The 6,000-nt window shown below is 38.1% G+C and overlaps 1 pseudogene across 1 annotated transcript; it reads right to left on the reverse strand.

Annotated features, from left to right (window-relative positions):
- Positions 1 to 4,080: 4,080 nt before the first annotated feature.
- Positions 4,081 to 5,198, reverse strand: LOC308619637 (olfactory receptor 10AG1-like; annotated as a pseudogene). The gene has a single exon. The product of its transcript is annotated as an olfactory receptor 10AG1-like (transcript).
- Between the last annotated feature and the right edge of the window lie 802 nt (positions 5,199 to 6,000).

Consider the following 6,000-nt stretch of genomic DNA (forward strand, 5'->3'; position numbering starts at 1 on the left):
ATTTGTGGTCTTAGTATACTCTCTATTAATTTCTTTAATGGTGTAAATCTCTGCAAAGTTTCTACAAGAGTGAGTCAGGTGAAGAGTTGCATGTTGGGAAGTCAGAAAGAAGAGAAACATAATCAAGCAGGGCTTTGTAGTATGTGTATATATATATATATATTTTGCAGTACGTGGGCCGCTCACTGTTGTGGCCTCTCCCGTTGCAGAGCACAGGCTCCGGACGCGCAGGCCCAGCGGCCATGGTTCACGGGCCCAGCTCCTCCGCGGCATTTGGGATCTTCCCGGACCGGGGCACGAACCCGTGTCCCCTGCATCGGCAGGCGGACTCTCAACCACTGTGCCACCAGGGAAGCCCCAGGGTCTATTTTTATACCATGCTGATCTCCATGCTAAACTCACTGACATATAGCTTGAAATACAAAAACATGAAAGGTCCTGTGATGAAGTTAATAGGCTCCAGGATATGTTAGTGCTCAGTCCAATATTAGTAAATATATTCCTATGAAATTAGGAACCAAGTCATAATGACAAATATTCAACTACTTCTTTACACTAGCAAAAAAAAGCCATTCAACGTGAACAGGGAAATGGTTTCAACTAGTCTTAGCATTTGAGTGGTATGGTTGTAGAATAAGTCTAGTCACTAAAAGCAAATTTACTAAAATGTTAAAATAGCACTAAATTATATAATGTAATGTAAATTATATATATATATATATATATATATATATATATATAATTGTGCATCTAAAGCAGTGATTATTTTCACTTTTTAGTCTAAATACTTTTTATCCTCTTAAGAACGAGCTTTCCTCGTCAACTCCATTTAATGTGGCTCTCTTCCAAGGAGCCAGAGAGTAAGGAGACTAGAAAGAAATGTGAATAGATTTATCACAACTTTAAATTTTATTACTAAAATTTACTACACTCTTGGAAGAGACTGATATATTAGGACAATCAAGGTATAGAAATTGTTGAGAATTGTAGTTCAGAGAACACAGGCCGCATTTATGGCTTCAAGTCACCATGTTAAAATCTTTTGTCTAAGGACACATATTCCTCACATGTCATAAAATTTCTTTGGTGAAAGAAGCTTTTGTAAATTATAATTGTTACTACATTCTTATGAGCAATAATGCTTAGTTTTCACCAGTATTTTTTTTTTTTTTTTTGCAGTACGCAGGCCTCTCACCACTGTGGCCTCTCCCGTTGCGGAGCACAGGCTCCGGACGTGCAGGCCCAGCGGCCATGGCTCACGGGCCCAGCCGCTCCGCGGCATGTGGGATCCTCCCGGACCGGGGTACTAACCTGTGTCCCCTGCATCGGCAGGCGGACTCTCAACTACCGTGCCACCAGGGAAGCCCTCACCAGTATTTTTTAGAGGGACATTATGTCTAAAGTATTACTATTGCTAAGGAGACAATGTGTAAAATGCCCTTGTGAAGAAGCAATCGCCAACATATAACAACGCTCATCCAAAATGAATCCATACAGAAATGTACATGTTTCCTTTCTCATTAAATATATATTTATAATGATATAACTATTGAAGCCACTGTTTTAGCATAACAGAGAATCTAAGTCTTCAGCAAATAGTTCAGCAAGTTATATATTGGATCACCCACATATTTGGTGGCCAGAGGTCAGTAAATGCTACTATTCAGAAAACTGATATAATTGAAAAGTACAAAAAAGCAAGATACGTGAGAATAATTTCTTGCTCTTTACTTCAAGAAATAAATGGAGCCCTAGGTAGCAATCATGGGTTAGTCAAGTAATTATATGTAAAGTCACATGACTTTTGTCTTTGGTTGTGATGCAAGGCTCCCGGGACCTTAGTTCCCTGACCATGGATTGAACCCGGGCCCCTGCAGTGAAAGTGCCAGGTGCTAACCACTGGACTGCGAGGGAATTCCCACATGACTCTTTTTATATACTATGTAATAAATTTCTTTCCAGTCAGGCTCAATTATTGTACCTGGAAATGGATAGTATATAAATAATTATATCTCCAAAAAGTGATTTCTATAGGCTGTCTCATTGTGAATTAACAGATTTGGAAGACAAGGGGTAGAGAACTAAAAAGAGAAAATGCAAAGGTCTCAAGGAATTTTGTAAAAGTATGAAGGAACTCATAAACCTATACTTGTTCATTGGCCCTGAATTTAAAATGATAAAAAGGCTAATTAACATTTTATTTGAATATTAATGAAAATTTAGCTGTGTTCCATATTCACGGTTTAGGTGAGTGAATGTTTGACTAGCACATTTAAGAAAAAAACTCAACATATACATTAATAAAAGGAAATAATTCCAGTGCATAAACACATAGGTTTTCTTCCCTAGGTAGTTGACATGTGGAATGTCCCTTTCCTCAAAAATAGCAGTACTACGATTATCTCCATAAATTTGAATATAAAATACAGCAGATGTAGTGATTTGATTAGGGATTATACCTAAATACAACCAACACCTCCATTTTTGGTACTTTAAGCTTTTCCAAATGACTTTCCATGCTAGGTGGATAAGTGAGCCTTGTAATAATCCTGGGAGTTAATAGGAAACAGTATGTTCTTACCATCTTAGTTTGGTAAAGAGAAGATTAAAAATCAGTGACCCGAACTCCTGGGGCAGCACTGTTCCCATGATTTTATGACACCTGCTTTACTAATTTTCAGAAACAAAAACTACCACCACTGATGCCTCCATCATAATCATCATCTTTGTCAACAGTATATCATCATCATCCTGGTCTCCATTACTGACTGTGTATAAAATTCTTATATAAAACATTAAATGAGAAGGGATATACACATATATAGTTCGTGAATAAAATAAACAAATAAATGTATTACCTCATGTTAGATGGTAGAGGATACAAATGGGTTAAAAAAGTAAAATATAACTCCCTATAGAACAGGAGCTAGCATTGTCTTATACATATGGGCACAATTATAACTAAAACTACAGAATGGCATAATTGTCCAAAGAACTTCAGCAGAAGTTCTCAGAGACAGATGTACCAAGTATCTTAATGTGAGTTGCTCATTTGAGAATGAAATTGGGAGGATGGTCATTAATGATTCTACTGATAGATGCTTACTTTCCTTGATAACATCAGTTCAATGGTTTAAAATTTTCAAACCCTGTACAAAGGGGTTAAAGATATGGAAGATTAGGCAAGGTACACTAATGCAATGCAACTGTGTAAGTTGGGTAATTCTAAAAATAACCTAACACTTTTCTACATTTTAAAATTAATAGATATTTCATTTTAAATATATAAATTGGCATACGATTAGCTGTTTGGAGGGCAGTGGTGAAAAAGATGAAATAATTCAAGGTAAATTACTTTGGGGCCAAAACTGCAAAGTTGAACATAGAAACATATGCAAAGTAAATGGGTTGAGACAAGTAGGAAGATTCTGGTATAACATGCATTTATAAAGAAAACTAAATGCATGAAAGTTTGTCTCTTGGTATTATGATTGGAATAATTTCACATGAGTGTATAGTGGGTAAATAAATATGCTCCCAAAGTTATTGGTTCCCTGAAATCTCTAGATTTTGCCGGGATTCTGGGTAGGGCATGGCAATATTCCTTTGTCCTTTTGCTCGTTCCATCGCTCCTTCAAACATTCATTATTTAACTGCTATGAGCCACCTTCCTTGCTATAGAATCAAAGAATGCCAAAAATACAAGTGTGGAGATATAAACAATTATTTAGGTAACTAATCTTGCATATTTTTCAGTATATTCAAACCAAAAATCTTAACAGATGGAATTTTTTATGAAACATGTGATGCACATTAGTCTTTTATTCATAAGACAGGATTATTCTTTAGGCATAACGTGTAGAAGATACTGTGACTCATACGTATTTAAGCACAGTAAATTGCGGGTAAGCATTTAAAAAGTATCAAAAAGTACAGTATAAACTAGAAGTGGTTAACTTCTTGATGGGGGAATGCAGAGATTTAAAAAGTTTCTCTGATAACTGGCAAACAGTTAAAACATTTATAAATAAACTCCTCATACTACTTTTTTTTTTTTTTTTTTGCGGTACGCGGGCCTCTCGCTGCTGTAGCCTCTCCCGTTGCGGAGCACAGGCTCCAGACGCGCAGGCTCGGCGGCCATGGCTCACGGGCCCAGCGGCTCCGCGGCATGTGGGATCCTCCCGGACCGGGGCACGAACCCGCGTCCCGTGCATCGGCAGGCGGACTCTCAACCACTGCGCCACCAGGGAAGCCCCCCCTCATACTACTTTTTAAGTACTAATTTTCTCAGTGCAGCAATCACATCCTTGTTCCGAAGACTGTATATCATGGGATTGAACATGGGAAGCGCTATGGTGTAGAACAGAGAGAGCAGTTTGTCAGTTCCTGCAGAATGACTGGATTTGGGCCTTAAGTAGGTAATGGTAGCAGATCCAAAGAATAAAAGCACAACCAGCAGGTGAGAAGAACATGTGGAGAAGGCTTTGGCTCTTCCTCTGGCTGTTGGCAACCTCAGCATAGTGCAAATGATTTTGCTGTAGGAGGCAAGTATCAACATAAAAGGGCCGGCAACAAACAACAGAGCTACTACATAGACTGACAGCTCATGCACAGAAGTGTCTCCACAAGCCAGCTTCCGAATGGGGGGTATGTCACAGAAGAAGTGGTTAATTTGGTTAGAATTACAGAAATGCAGAGAGAAAATCTGATGTTTGCCCTATCTGCACTGGGATTCCACTGATCCAGGAGCCAACAGCCAGCTGGATACACATCTTTTGGTTCATGACTAGGGGATAGTGCAGAGGCTTACAAATGGCCACAGAGTGGTCGTAGGCCATCACGGCCAGGAGGAAACCTTCAGTGGTTTCCAGCATAAGGAAGAAAGACATTTGGGTGGCACAGTCCAGCACAGAAATGCTTCTATCCTGAGTCCAAAGGTTCACCAGAATCCTAGGGAGAGTGACAGACACGTAACACATTTCCAAGGAGGAAAAATTTGCCAGGAAAAAATACATGGTTTTCTGTAGTGCAAGGTCAAGCCTAGTTATTACTATTATGAGGCTATTTCTGGTTAAGATAATGATGGAGAACACCCCAAAGAGTAATCCTTGGGGGTTCGGAAGGTCAGAAAATGCCAGAAGTACAAATTGCATCACTGTGGAAACCTTGTCTTCTGCTTTCATTTCTTCATATTGCATCTGTGGGAATGATTCATTCAGAGGTGCCATTATTTCACTTTCATTGGCTCTTGCTTTCTTGTGTATAAACAGGATGATATGCCTTCTGATTTTCATTTCCCTATAAAAACCAAACCTATAATGCCAGGTGCTCTAAAAGTACAGTGAAGTATATTTTTCTTTATTATTAAATCTATCTATAAGAAAAAACATCCCTGCAGTCTGTTTATTCTGCTATGTATTTGGTTCTGAAGACATGTGATTATAATTTTGCTCTTCATCTGAACACTCAAAATGCAAAATCTGAATTTATGTTCAACTGTGACAACAATTTCATGTTTTCAACTGACGTGCTATTCTCCTCACCTCTCAATTCTGTTTTTCATTATTCTCAATTCAAAATTAATTCTATTGTCCTTGTAAATATTTTGTAAGCCATCTGAAATAGTTTTGGAGACAAATACAGTTAATTTTCAAATACGATGGTTTTCTTGTGGTATTTCCAAAGTCTTGTTTGACTTGACATTCTGCACATTTAGGCTTTTTTCTTACAAATAAAATTGATGAGCTGACTACTCAGCATTATGGGATGTTATTTAATTTTTAAAACTGTGTATTTCACAGTTTATAAAATCAGCAGTCATAATTTTTATTCAGATTTTTCAGCTTGGAGAAAAGGAACTTTTAGTTGATCTTTTAGTTCCTGTCCAGGAACACACAGGAGGTACGAGGCAGGTATATCTAGCACTTATGTTGAAGCAAGCAATTCTAACTAGAACGTACACCCCTCACACACTTATTGTATGAAAGAGACATCAGCCAT

This window comes from Mesoplodon bidens (assembly GCF_964165515.1).
Source record: "Mesoplodon bidens genome assembly, chromosome: 7".
In the NCBI taxonomy this organism is placed as follows: Eukaryota; Metazoa; Chordata; class Mammalia; order Artiodactyla; family Ziphiidae; genus Mesoplodon; species Mesoplodon bidens.